The sequence below is a fragment of the Choloepus didactylus genome, chromosome 1 (assembly GCF_015220235.1).
Source record: "Choloepus didactylus isolate mChoDid1 chromosome 1, mChoDid1.pri, whole genome shotgun sequence".
Lineage (NCBI taxonomy): Eukaryota > Metazoa > Chordata > Mammalia > Pilosa > Megalonychidae > Choloepus > Choloepus didactylus.
The window spans coordinates 111,143,944-111,159,579 of record NC_051307.1 but is presented as its reverse complement, the minus strand read 5'-3'; the positions used below and the strand labels follow the sequence as shown (position 1 = coordinate 111,159,579).

Below are 15,636 nucleotides of genomic sequence, written 5' to 3'. Positions count from 1 at the left end.
GACTATTGACTGAAACCCCATGAAGAAATAAAGATCTCTATTAAATACAATGACATGGATAAATATAAATAAAAATATAGTTTTTATTTCTAACACCACTTTTTACTTCCTACAGGATTTAAAAGACAAATGCATAAAATGTAATGACAAATCAATAGTTTTGGACTCATAATATGTAATTTTTGACAAGAACTACATAAAGGTGGAGGGACATAATTTATGTATGCTATTGAAATTAAGTTGGTATCAAAACAAACAAAATTGTTATAGACTTAGGATGTTAAATTTAACCCTCATAGTAACCACAAAGAAAATATCAGAGAATACGCAAACTCCCAGAGACAGAAAGGAGAGTGCTGGTTACTAGGAGCAGAGGGGCAGGGATAATGGGGATTTAATGCAAAATGAGGGTAGGGTTTCTGTTTGGAGTGAAGGAAAACTTAGAGAAATAGATAGTGGTGAGGGTGCTGTAATATTGTGAATGTGATAAATCCTATTAAAAGGCATGCTTGGGAGGGATTGGGATGAGAAAATTTATGTTTCCACAATTAAAAAAATAAAGAAAAACTAAAAAGATAATGACAAGTAAATGCAATACATGATACCAGATAGGATTTATGAATGGAGGAGAAAGGACTCCAAAGGGCATTATTGGGACATAAGAAAAAAATGCAATACAGACTGTAAGATTAATTATCAATGTTAAATTTCTTGAACTTCATAACTGCACTGAAGGTGATTATATAAGTGAATATCCTTGTTAAGTGTGTTCAAGGAATATGATGTATGTGACTCTCAAATGTTATGAAAAAAGATGATTAGACAGATAGATGATAGATGAGAGATGAGAGAGAGAGGGAGTGTAATGACAAAGGTGACAAAATGTTAAGGTATCTGGGAGGTGGAGGTGTATTGGAGTTCTTCTTTATGGGGTTTGTATTATTTTTATAACTGCCCTGTAAGTTTGAAATTATATCAAAATTAAAAATAAAAAAAGCATATCTCATCTCATTTATTCAGCAAGCTCAGCTGTATGGAACATAGCCTAGGACTAAGTCTCTGAGTGGCAAAGGACAACCATTAGCATTCACATGGCCAAGAGGACACAAAAGAGAAGTCTCTCAAACCTTCCCTCAGAACTTACTGAATCCTTCTTGAAATGTAAGTTACTAATGTATGGATAACTAATTCCAACCCATACCCCATAGAAATAAGATGATGTATATCAGGAAAAACATTAAGGGGCCTGGCAAAGAGAGACACCTGATAGCCTCATTATGAAAGGATGGACACACAAAAGAACCTCGAAGCATGGTCTCTGTAGCCTATAAACTTACAGCCTCTGGAGACACCACTGTTCTACAACATAGCACAATGACTGATGTTCATCATTACAACCCTAAGTCATCAAGTTAAAAGTCATAATTTAAGTAGAGAAGCAGTGTAGTGACATAGAAAATGGGGAGAATACCTACCTAAAGATGATAATAATGATTAAATCATGTTTTTAAAGGGTCCAACACCATGCCTGACTTTGGGGAACTAATCAATCAATGGAAGTTACTATTCATAATAATAAAAATTCCATTTGGTCTATTTAGGAAGAATGTTATCCTGAATGGCAAGAGACATGACAAGATTATCACTATTGGATTCTTCCCTTATTGGGTGCTAACTGGGGCAGTTAAGCTTGCTTTGAATGGTAGGCATCAAAATCAAATAACTAGTCATGGTTGTGTAAGCAGGAAGAATGCAAGAAGTACATCCTCACAAATTGGCAGACCAGAAAGTGGTTGTAGGCAGGAGAGAGGATGATACTCAGGGTGGTTCAGGAAGGAATAGAGTGTGCGCCCAGGTAATCAGGTCATCTTCCAGAGCTGGGGGCCAAGACCATTTGATTAGCATGCATAAAATTTAGAAAAATTTAAAAAAAAGTTCTTTTCCATCTTCTTGACCAAAAGGGGGATACAAAATGAAACAAAGCTTCAGTGGCTGAGAGATTCCAAACGAAGTCGAGAGATCACTCTTGTGGGCATTCTTACATACTATATAGATAACCCTTTTTAGGTTTTAATGTGTTGGAATAGCTAGAAGTAAATACCTGAAACTATCAAAATCCAACCCAGTAGTCTTGACTCTTGAAGATGATTTTATAACAATGTAGCTTACAAGGGGTGACAGTGTGACTGTGAAAGCCTTATGGATCACACTCCCTTTATTCAGTGTATGGATGGATGAATAGAAAAATGGGGACAAAACCTAAATGAAAAATAGGGTGGGAGGGAATGATTTGGGTGTTCTTTTTTACTTTTATTTTTATTCTTATTTTCACTTTTTCTGGTATAAGGAAAATGTTCAAAAAGTAGATTGGGGTGATGAATGCACAACTAGATGACGGTAACAGCTGATTGTACATCACGGATGATTGTATGATATATGAATATATCTCAATAAAACTGAATTTTTAAAAAAATGTTCTTTTCATAAAGATTAGGCTTTGGGGGAGGCGGGGCAAGATGGCAGACTGCTGAGCTGTATGTTTTAGTTACTCCTCCAGGGAAGTAGGTAGAAAGCCAGGAACTGCGTGGACTGGACACCACAGAGCAATCTGTCTTTGGGCATACTTCATACAACACTCATGAAAATGTCGAACTGCTGAGATCAGCGAAATCTAAGCCCAATACAGAAAGCTTCAAAGACTTTCAATTTGGGCACGTCAAGTCAAGAGCAGAACTAACAGAGCTCTGAGACAAAAGGCAATAATCCAGTGGCTGAGAAAATTCACTAAACACCACAACTTCCCAAGAAAAGGGGGGTGTCCGCTCACAGCCACCATCCTGGTGGACAGGAAACACTCCTGCCCATCGCCAGCCCCATAGCCCAGAGCTGCCCCAGACAACCCAGTGTGACGGAAGTGCTTCAAATAACAGGCACACACCACAAAACTGGGCGTGGACATTAGCCTTCCCTGCAACCTCAGCTGATTGTCCCAGAGTTGGGAAGGTGGAGCAGTGTGAATTAACAAAGCCCCACTCAGCCATCATTTGAGCAGACTGGGAGCCTCCCTACACAGCCCAGCAGCCCAGAACTGCCCGGGGGGATGGCACACACCTGTGACATAGCACAGTCATCTCTCAACAGAGGACCCGGGGTGCACGGCCTGGAAGAGGGGCCCACTTGCAAGTCTCAGGAGCCATACGCCAATACCAAGGACTTGTGGGTCAGTGGCAGAGACAAACTGTGGCAGGACTGAACTGAAGGATTAGACTATTGCAGCAGCTTTAAAACTCTAGGATCATCAGGGAGATTTGATTGTTAGGGCCACCTCCCCTCCCTGACTGCCCAGAAACATGCCCCACATACAGGGCAGGCAACACCAACTACACACGCAAGCTTGGTACACCAATTGGGCCCCACAAGACTCACTCCCCCACTCACCAAAAAGTCTAAGCAGGGGAGAACTGGCTTGTGGAGAACAGGTGGCTCGTGGACGCCACCTGCTGGTTAGTTAGAGAAAGTGTACTCCACGAAGCTGTAGATCTGATAAATTAGAGATAAGGACTTCAATAGGTCTACAAACCCTAAAAGAACCCTTTCAAGTTCAGCAAATGCCACGAGGCCAAAAACAACAGAAAATTATAAAGCATATGAAAAAACCAGACGATATGGATAACCCAAGCCCAAGCACCCAAATCAAAAGACCAGAAGAGACACAGCACCTAGAGCAGCTACTCAAAGAACTAAAGATGAACAATGAGACCATAGTACGGGAGACAAAGGAAATCAAGAAGACTCTAGAAGAGCATAAAGAAGACATTGCAAGACTAAACAAAAAAATGGATGATCTTATGGAAATTAAAGAAACTGTTGACCAAATTAAAAAGACTCTGGACACTCACAGTACAAGACTAGAGGAAGCTGAACAACGAATCAGTGACCTGGAAGATGACAGAATGGAAAATGAAAGCATAAAAGAAAGAATGGGGAAAAAAATTGAAAAAATCAAAATGGACCTCAGGGATATGATAGATAATATGAAACGTCCAAATATAAGACTCATTGGTGTCCCAGAAGGGGAAGAAAAGGGTAAAGGTATGGGAAGAGTATTCAAAGAAATTGTTGGGGAAAACTTCCCAAATCTTCTAAACAACATAAATACACAAATCATAAATGCTCAGCGAACCCCAAATAGAATAAATCCAAATAAACCCACTCCGAGACATATACTGATCACACTGTCAAACACAGAAGGGAAGGAGCAAGTTCTGAAAGCAACAAGAGAAAAGCAATTCACCACATACAAAGGAAACAGCATAAGACTACGTAGTGACTACTCAGCAGCCACCATGGAGGCGAGAAGGCAGTGGCACGATATATTTAAAATTCTGAGTGAGAAAAATTTCCAGCCAAGAATACTTTATCCAGCAAAGCTCTCCTTCAAATTTGAGGGAGAGCTTAAATTTTTCACAGACAAACAAATGCTGAGAGAATTTGCTAACAAGAGACCTGCCCTACTGGAGATACTAAAGGGAGCCCTACAGACAGAGAAACAAAGACAGGACAGAGAGACTTGGAGAAAGGTTCAGTACTAAAGACATTCGGTATGGGTACAATAAAGGATATTAATAGAGAGAGGGAAAAATATGGCAAACATAAACCAAAGGATAAGATGGCCGATTCAAGAAATGCCTTCACGGTTATAACGTTGAATACAAATGGATTAAACTCCCCAATTAAAAGATATAGATTCGCAGAATGGATCAAAAAAAATGAACCATCAATATGTTGCATACAAGAGACTCATCTTAGACACAGGGACACAAAGAAACTGAAAGTGAAAGGATGGAAAAAAATATTTCATGCAAGCTACAGCCAAAAGAAAGCAGGTGTAGCAATATTAATCTCAGATAAAATAGACTTCAAATGCAGGGATGTTTTGAGAGACAAAGAAGGCCACTACGTACTAATAAAAGGGGCAATTCAGCAAAAAGAAATAACAATCATAAATGTCTATGCACCCAATCAAGGTGCCACAAAATACATGAGAGAAACACTGGCAAAACTAAAGGAAGCAATTGATGTTTCCACAATAATTGTGGGAGACTTCAACACATCACTCTCTCCTATAGATAGATCAACCAGACAGAAGACCAATAAGGAAACTGAAAACCTAAACAATCTGATGAATGAATTAGATTTAACAGACATATACAGGACATTACATCCCAAATCACCAGGATACACATACTTTTCTAGTGCTCACGGAACTTTCTCCAGAATAGATCATATGCTGGGACATAAAACAAGCCTCAATAAATTTAAAAAGATTGAAATTATTCAAAGCACATTCTCTGACCACAATGGAATACAATTAGAAGTCAATAACCATCAGAGACTTAGAAAATTCACAAATACCTGGAGGTTAAACAACACACTCCTAAACAATCAGTGGGTTAAAGAAGAAATAGCAAGAGAAATTGCTAAATATATAGAGACGAATGAAAATGAGAACACAACATACCAAAATCTATGGGATGCAGCAAAAGCAGTGCTAAGGGGGAAATTTATAGCACTAAACGCATATATTAAAAAGGAAGAAAGAGCCAAAGTCAAAGAACTAATGGATCAACTGAAGAAGCTAGAAAATGAACAGCAAACCAATCCTAAACTAAGTAGAAGAAAAGAAATAACAAGGATTAAAGCAGAAATAAATGACATAGAGAACAAAAAAACAATAGAGAGGATAAATATCACCAAAAGTTGGTTCTTTGAGAAGATCAACAAGATTGACAAGCCCCTAGCTAGACTGACAAAATCAAAAAGAGAGAAGACCCAAATAAACAAAATAATGAATGAAAAAGGTGACATAACTGCAGATCCTGAAGAAATTAAAAAAATTATAAGAGGATACTATGAACAACTGTATGGCAACAAACTGGACAATGTAGAAGAAATGGACAATTTCCTGGAAACATATGAACAACCTAGACTGACCAGAGAAGAAACAGAAGACCTCAACCAACCCATCACAAGCAAAGAGATCCAATCAGTCATCAAAAATCTTCCCACAAATAAATGCCCAGGGCCAGATGGCTTCACAGGGGAATTCTACCAAACTTTCCAGAAAGACCTGACACCAATCTTACTCAAACTCTTTCAAAACATTGAAGAAAAGGGAACACTACCTAACTCATTTTATGAAGCTAACATCAATCTAATACCAAAACCAGGCAAAGATGCTACAAAAAAGGAAAACTACCAGCCAATCTCCCTAATGAATATAGATGCAAAAATCCTCAACAAAATACTTGCAAATCGAATCCAAAGACACATTAAAAAAATCATACACCATGACCAAGTGGGGTTCATTCCAGGCATGCAAGGATGGTTCAACATAAGAAAAACAATCAATGTATTACAACACATTAAAAACTCGAAAGGGAAAAATCAATTGATCATCTCAACAGATGCTGAAAAAGCATTTGACAAAATCCAACATCCCTTTTTGATAAAAACACTTCAAAAGGTAGGAATTGAAGGAAACTTCCTCAACATGATAAAGAGCATATATGAAAAACCCACAGCCAGCATAGTACTCAATGGTGAGAGACTGAAAGCCTTCCCTCTAAGATCAGGAACAAGACAAGGATGCCCGCTGTCACCACTGTTATTCAACATTGTGCTGGAAGTGCTAGCCAGGGCAATCCGGCAAGACAAAGAAATAAAAGGCATCCAAATTGGAAAAGAAGAAGTAAAACTGTCATTGTTTGCAGATGATATGATCTTATATCTAGAAAACCCTGAGAAATCGACGATACACCTACTAGAGCTAATAAACAAATTTAGCAAAGTAGCGGGATACAAGATTAATGCACATAAGTCAGTAATGTTTCTATATGCTAGAAATGAACAAACTGAAGAGACACTCAAGAAAAAGATACCATTTTCAATAGCAACTAAAAAAATCAAGTACCTAGGAATAAACTTAACCAAAGATGTAAAAGACCTATACAAAGAAAACTACATAACTCTACTAAAAGAAATAGAAGGGGACCTTAAAAGATGGAAAAATAATCCATGTTCATGGATAGGAAGGCTAAATGTCATTAAGATGTCAATTCTACCCAAACTCATCTACAGATTCAATGCAATCCCAATCAAAATTCCAACAACCTACTTTGCAGACTTGGAAAAGCTAGCTATCAAATTTATTTGGAAAAGGAAGATGCCTCGAATTGCTAAAGACACTCTAAAAAAGAAAAACGAAGTGGGAGGACTTACACTCCCAGACTTTGAAGCTTATTATAAAGCCACAGTTGCCAAAACAGCATGGTACTGGCACAAAGATAGACATATAGATCAATGGAATCGAATTGAGAATTCAGAGATAGACCCTCAGATCTATGGCCGACTGATCTTTGATAAGGCCCCCAAAGTCACTGAACTGAGCCATAATGGTCTTTTCAACAAATGGGGCTGGGAGAGTTGGATATCCATATCCAAAAGAATGAAAGAGGACCCCTACCTCACCCCCTACACAAAAATTAACTCAAAATAGACCAAAGATCTCAATATAAAAGAAAGTACCATAAAACTCCTAGAAGATAATGTAGGAAAACATCTTCAAGACCTTGTATTAGGCGGCCACTTCCTAGACTTTACACCCAAAGCACAAGCAACAAAAGAGAAAATAGATAAATGGGAACTCCTCAAGCTTAGAAGTTTCTGCACCTCAAAGGAATTTCTCAAAAAGGTAAAGAGGCAGCCAACTCAATGGGAAAAAATTTTTGGAAACCATGTATCTGACAAAAGACTGATATCTTGCATATACAAAGAAATCCTACAACTCAATGACAATAGTACAGACAGCCCAATTATAAAATGGGCAAAAGATATGAAAAGACAGTTCTCTGAAGAGGAAATACAAATGGCCAAGAAACACATGAAAAAATGTTCAGCTTCACTAGCTATTAGAGAAATGCAAATTAAAACCACAATGAGATACCATCTAACACCGGTTAGAATGGCTGCCATTAAACAAACAGGAAACTACAAATGCTGGAGGGGATGTGGAGAAATTGGAACTCTTATTCATTGTTGGTGGGACTGTATAATGGTTCAGCCACTCTGGAAGTCAGTCTGGCAGTTCCTTAGAAAACTAGATATAGAGCTACCATTCGATCCAGCGATTGCACTTCTCAGTATATACCCAGAAGATCGGAAAGCAGTGACACGAACAGATATCTGCACGCCAATGTTCATAGCAGCATTATTCACAATTGCCAAGAGATGGAAACAACCCAAATGTCCTTCAACAGATGAGTGGATAAATAAAATGTGGTATATACACACGATGGAATACTACGCGGCAGTAAGAAGGAACGATTTCGTGAAACATATGACAACATGGATGAACCTTGAAGACATAATGCTGAGCGAAATAAGCCAGGCACAAAAAGAGAAATATTATATGCTACCACTAATGTGAACTTTGAAAAATGTAAAACAAATGGTTTATAATGTAGAATGTAGGGGAACTAGCAATAGAGAGCAATTAAGGAAGGGGGAACAATAATCCAATAAGAACAGATAAGCTATTTAACGTTCTGGGGATGCCCAGAAATGACTATGGTCTGTTAAATTCTGATGGATATAGTAGGAACAAGTTCACAGAAATGTTGCTATATTATGTAACTTTCTTGGGGTAAAGTAGGAACATGTTGGAAGTTAAGCAGTTATCTTAGGTTAGTTGTCTTTTTCTTACTCCCTTGTTATGGTCTCTTTGAAATGTTGTTTTATTGTATGTTTGTTTTCTTTTTAACTTTTTTTTTCATACAGTTGATTTAAAAAAGAAGGGAAAGTTAAAAAAAAAAAAAGAAAGAAAGAAAAACAAGGAAAAAAAAAAAGATGTAGTGCCCCCTTGAGGAGCCTGTGGAGAGTGCAGGGGTATTCGCCTAACCCACCTCCATGGTTGCTAACATGACCACAGACATAGGGGACTGGTGGTTTGATGGGTTGAGCCCTCTACCATAAGTTTTACCCTTGGGAAGATGGTTGCTGCAAAGGAGAGGCTAGGCCTCCCTATATTTGTGCCTAAGAGTCTCCTCCTGAATGCCTCTTTGTTGCTCAGATGTAGCCCTCTCTCTCTGGCTAAGCCAACTTGAAAGGTGAAATCACTGCCCTCCCCGCTACGTGGGATCAGACACCCAGGGGAGTGAATCTCCCTGGCAACGTAGAATATGACTCCCGGGGAGGAATGTAGACCTGGCATCGTGGGACGGAGAACATCTTCTTGACCAAAAGGTGGATGTGAAAGGAAATGAAATAAGCTTCAGTGGCAGAGAGATTCCAAAATGAGCCGAGAGGTCACTCTGGAGGGCACTCTTACGCACACTTTAGACAACCCTTTTTAGGTTCTAAAGAATTGGGGTAGCTGGTGGTGGATACCTGAAACTATCAAACTACAACCCAGAACCCATGAATCTCGAAGACAGTTGTATAAAAATGTAGCTTATGAGGGGTGACAATGGGATTGGGAAAGCCATAAGGACCACACTCCACTTTGTCTAGTTTATGGATGGATGAGTAGAAAAATAGGGGAAGGAAACAAACAGACAAAGGTACCCAGTGTTCTTTTTTACTTCAATTGCTCTTTTTCACTCTAATTATTATTCTTGTTATTTTTGTGTGTGTGCTAATGAAGGTGTCAGGGATTGATTTAGGTGATGAATGTACAACTATGTAATGGTACTGTAAACAATCGAAAGTACGATTTGTTTTGTATGACTGCGTGGTATGTGAATATATCTCAATAAAATGATGAAAAGAAAAAAAGATTAGGCTTTGGAAGTTCTCAGAGTAAGAATGGTTTATAAGTGGATTGTACTGCTTTGAGAGGTAGTTTTTCATCAGCAGAGGAGTGTTCAAATATAACTTAAACATCTGTTGAAATGGGTGTTGTTGAATGGATTTAAGCATTGATTGAAAAATTGGATTAAATTATCTTATGGGTGATCCTTTCAAAATTAATACAATATTCCATTTATGTGGAATAATTTATAGATTCATAAAAATGTTAAATAAGATGCTATTATAAATAGTTTTTATTTTTTCCAAGTATAAAATGAACATAATTAATTGAAGAATTTTTTTAAAGCATCAAAAATATGTACAACAGAAAACAAAGCATCATAATCCTTCCAGAGACAACCACCATAAACATTTTCTTTCAGTGTTTCTTCCACAGATTTTTTACCAAGTTGAGACTATATTGTAAATAGAATTTTTATTCCATAGTTTTTGCTTGTTTACATTATAATCATGTTTGTGTCATCCAAAAAATGTGTATAAGCATCATTTAAAGGGTTACAAAATACTACATTATCTCAATACATCAAATTTGGATTCCAAAACCACACACCTTGGTAGGGATCCTGCTCTGCCAATTAATTACCAGCCATGTGACTCTGGGCAATTCACAAACATTTCTGTGCCTATCTCCTCATCTATAAAATGTGAATAAAAGTACTACCTACCTTACAGTTTATTATCAGGATTAAATGTGTTAATGCATATAAAGTACTTAAAAGTGTACTGGTTCAAAGTAAGTGTGCAAAAAAAATCTTAATTATTATTGCTACCCATTTCCCTAATGTGAGCCATTTAGATTGATTTCAGTCTTTCACTATTATAAAAAATTCTGTGATGAACATCTTTATAGTAAATAGGTTTTTAAAAAATATTCTTCATGATCCAAACTCTTCAGCCATTTATCTTTTTTGTTTCATTTATTTTTAGCTATAAAGAAATGAATATGAATAGATGCTATTTATCTGGAACCACTGGTTTTGCCAATATTGTTTTAAGGAAGAACAATATTTGTTTCTATTTTTTTTTGTTCTTCCTTTTTTTAATTGTGGTACAATGCAAATAATGTAAAATTACCATTAGTGACATTTAGTACATTCACAATGATGTGCAATTTTCCAATATGTTTGTAGGCCACTTGTTCTCAAGATGGTCAAGAAATAGTGCATAGAATGGAAGAAAGAAAAAGAAAACTTTATTAGCTTCAAAATACTTCTCATTAAAAAGGAAACAAATATTTCCCTATTATCAAATTATTAATGAAAAACATTGGGCCCAATTGCCAAATTGTAGCCATCGTATACCCTTGCTGGAACATATAAGCATACCTATTAAAACTTCAATTACCTGTATCTGTTAGGTCAGGAAGCAGACAAATAGGGACTAACATTTAAGGAACCCTAAGGAGTTGGGCATTATAGAAGGTTGTTAATATAAATTGCCCTATTTAGTCCTTACAAAATTATGAGTTGCAACTATTATTCTTCATTTTACAGATGAGGAAACTGAGGCTTGGAGATGTGAAGTAATATGTCTAAAAAAAAGTGACAGAGATGAAACTAAACTCAGATTCCTCCTAACATTCCGACCTCTTCTACTGCTATCAATTTATCACCTGGCATTCTCAACATCCCTGCAACAGATATTCTGAATGGATTAGGCATTAGCACTCTCAGTTCCACACCAAAACACACACAGGCTTGTTGACCCAACAAGAAATTCTTGTAGAGCAGCTTTACATCAGCTGAAATCACAGATCTCAAAAAAGATGACTCTCTTCTCATATCATAAGTATTTTTTCATATATGACAACCAAAAAATACAAACTATCAAGAAGAGAAGAAAAAATGTTTTTCATAGGAAGTCACTGGAGTTTAGTGACAGAAATTAGCAATGGAAAGTAGAATCTTGTGTTCATAATCTTATTCTGTCCAAAGCCTTTTTATTATTTGCTCAGGCCCCCGAGTTTTCCCTGATACTCAATTTCCCATTTGCAGCATAGGAATAATTAAAAACTGGTGGCTCTGGTGCACATAAAATCATCTTCATAGAATAATATGATATGAAAAGTGTTAGAAAGCCATTCATGCAGGTATTAAACATGTAGCACAATAAAAGCAAAATGCTAGTACTGAGTTGGAATCAGCTGCCTTATGAACGTGGGTCTCCATTTCAACCAGCCCTGAATGGGTTAGTCTGTTGTGGCTGCGGAGCCAACTACTCTGATACTATTAGAGGTGAGCTGCAGGGATGTCTGATTCTCTGATATTGGATGACACTAAAATTTAAATGTGCTGTTTATTAAGCAGGTTGCATATTCCTTTCATCCTACTTCCTTTTTCTACAGAGATCCCTTTCTGCTATTCTCCTTGTACTTCTCATTCTTATTCCATCCATATCAATACCCTCTGAGACAGTGTATGGTTCTCCTGAAATATTAGTAGCCTTCTTCAATGAACAAGAAAAAGAACTAGCAAACACTGTAACCCTTAGAAAAAGATCTTCCTTCCCAAATGGCCACAACTGACAACTGCTGTTTAGTTGAAACAGAAATGACCAATTCTAAGTCAATCTTCAAATTTTAAGTAGAACCAGAGTTCCTGCATCTTTTTCAATGCTTTTTGTGGTCAGCACGTGCCCATAGAGCCCAACATCCTTTTTTTTCAGAGTAAAATTCATCTGCCCTTACAGTTGATCCTTTCAGTAGATAAGGAGGAAGTATACACAAGAAAAAGGGAAGTGCTGGAGAGGCCTTTTTTAGTTTATGAAGATATGAATACAAGTAACTAATTATTGTAACAAAAAAAAGCAGTGGATATGATTATTATATAGAAAGCCTGTAAGGAATTACTCTAGTGATAGCATGACAGGCTAATGACTTCCAGACATTTGGGCAGGTAAGACATTCAGTGCTCCTTAAATCACTCCACAGAGATAGCTGCTTATCCCATCTATGGATGACTGCGGGATTCAATTTTCCAGGATATGACTACAAAATATTTTTTTAAAGTCAGCTTATAGAATAGTTTGAGTCAAGCAAATTGTTAAGGAAAAAAATTATTGAAATCTATCCTTTAGGCAATTTGGAAAATATCAAAATGACAAATGCATATACATTTAATACAGAAATTCTACATCTATGAATTTATTCTAGGAAATACCCACATATGCAAAATGGTATATATACAAAGTTATTCGTGGCATCACTGCTTATAATTAAAATACTGCAAATAACTTACATGTCCATTAAAAAGAATTATTTAAATAAATTTTTGTAGATCCATACAATGAAACATGCAGCCATAAAAAGAATGGGGATGCACTATATGTATTGATATAGAAAGCTCTATAAAACATTGTATTACATTTTAAAAGCATAAATTATTTCTGAAAAACTACAAAAGAAACTAATGGCATTGCCTTTGAGGAGGGTAACTAGATGTCCTGAAGTCAAGGGTAGGAGAGAAAACTTTCTACATGTTTTGAATTTTGAACTATGTGAAATTGTCTAGTCAGTTAGATCAAAACAATTTATGCGGACAAGGCCTCAAAAATGAAAACATTATAATCCATGTATCTTTAATGCAATAGAAAATCTACAAATTGTTCCTCTTATAAGTGTTCTCTGTCTCCAATATAATAAATTTAGGGGAAAAAAAAGCAAATAACAATAAAAAGGCTTTGATTATATATTATATAAAATATTTATACATGCACATTGAAAAGCGATTAAATTTTTTGCCTTTCATTGTTATTTATTTGTTCAATTAGAAGAGCAAAGATCTTCTGTATTCCCTTAAGTATTTATTGAGCACCTACTAGGTGCCAAGAACTGAACTGAATTCTAGAAATTCAGTACTAAATAGACAGATATGATCTCTGGTGTCCTGGACAGTTGATGCTTTAGTTATTAAGCACAGAAAAAGTTCCTTTTTAGAAATGGTCATGAATACTCAATAGCTGCTTTCCAAGCTCAGTAAAATAGTAAACATTCAAATGTAAAATGAAAACAGGAAGAGCAGCTGGATACGATTTAACTTTACATGAAAAAGTCCCCTGATAAAGATTACTTCTCTCCGTACATACCAGTAACTCCTGTTCCATGTCAGGAGACTCGATGTGTAAGGATAGAGTTGGAAAAGACTCCCCTTTTCTCTCATGTCTCCGTCTTCCTGCATGTCCACACCTTCCTCAGCCCAGAAAGAGGAAAACACAGGGGGAATGCTTTTATAAAGGTTCCATAATTTATGGTTGGATTAAATGATAGTTTGCTTAATATAAGCTATTTGTGTGATATGTGCTCTATTTTTAGAAAGTCTAGAAACATGTTACTTAAAACTTGTGAAATAATGATAGCACACTCCCTAACAGGATCTTATTAGCATACTCACTCCATTGATTTGAGTGTAGACATAAACAATCTTAAATCTCCACAGACTAGCAAGGCATACTTTGGTGAAAAGTGACATAGGGGATGTGTTGAAAAAATCAACAGCAGTGAAGAGAGAATTGGGTATAGGAGGAATGGGGTGACAGTAACTTCATCCTTCAGAAATAAGATGGAGTCAAGGGAGAAGACCAGCCCCCACATGAGAGAAGGCATGAATGGTTAATTGGTGAACATTGCATTCAAGTCCTCGGTAAACTAGCAAGACCCACTGGCTGGGGAATACCAGACAGCATTGGTGGAGGAACACTGTAGTCAAAAATAGAACATCAAGAACATGTTGAACAGCTAAATTGGTATCATCACTGACAATTTGATAAAGTGAATTTCCTTCTTTGTTTCCATGATTTTTTCTAACAACTATTGGCAGGTATGTATGTACACATTTCATAAGCATTAAGCTTTCAGGGAAACAATATACTTCCCAAACCCCAGTTCCTCTGCTGAATCAGAAAGATCATTTTATAAGTGTTTTCCAGGAACCTTTAATTATGTATAGAAAAGGAAATAGTCTCTATTATACCATTACATTTCTTTTGGCTCCCAGAATAGAAGATATAATTTGAAGCAACTGTATGTCACTAAATTTATGCTTTAAAGAATTCCGCTCTGCTTCATGGTTTGCAAGACCACATACTTTCAAATGTCTAGCATACACAATAGAAGTAATTAGTGAGTACTATATCTCATGTGTTGAGACAAGGGGAAAAAACATAAATATACAAACATGAAATGAACTGGTCAGAGCAAATATACTGCTGAAAATTACAATTCCCCACAGAAATAGTCCTGTGTTGTCTATATACCACATATATATTCTACATCAAAATTTTTATTTGTTAGAACTGTATGGGCTTTTGTCCATTGGAGGATTAAATAATCAAAACATCAATGCCATTCTCTTATGGCAATAGCCCATGAAGTTGTATATGGAAAACATTTTAATTGGCATATGAAGAAATTTTAATAAACTTGTTATTTTGAAATAATTTCAAACTTACAGGGCAGTTGAAAAATAATACAAAACCCATAAGAGATCTCCAACATAACCCCCACTCAGATCCACCAACTTTTAACATTTTCCCACCTTTGCCTCTCTTTTCTTTCTTCCCTTCTTCCTTCCTTTTCTTTCTTCCTTCGTTTTCTTTCTATCTTTCTTTCTTTCTCTTTCCTTCTTTTCTTTCTTTCTTTTTCTTTTTCATATGTTCTTTTTCTATCTATCCATCCATCTACCTGTCTCTCTATATAATTATAATTCTCTACTTTCTAAACATGAGAGTAGATTGTATACATCATGCTCTTTTAACACTTAATATTTCCTT

At 36.5% G+C, this 15,636-nt stretch overlaps 1 long non-coding RNA gene across 5 annotated transcripts in view; it reads left to right on the top strand.

Moving 5' to 3' along the window:
- LOC119537368 overlaps window positions 1-15,636 on the top strand; it is a 379,219-nt gene that overhangs the window by 280,357 nt on the left and 83,226 nt on the right. The window contains exon 1 of one of the 5 annotated variants that reach the window (XR_005217426.1): window positions 1,147-1,161. The exons of the other annotated variants lie outside the window; for them this stretch is intronic. This is a non-coding gene — a long non-coding RNA (uncharacterized LOC119537368). Of the gene's footprint in view, window positions 1-1,146; window positions 1,162-15,636 lie in introns of those variants that run through there. 5 annotated transcript variants of the gene reach the window in all.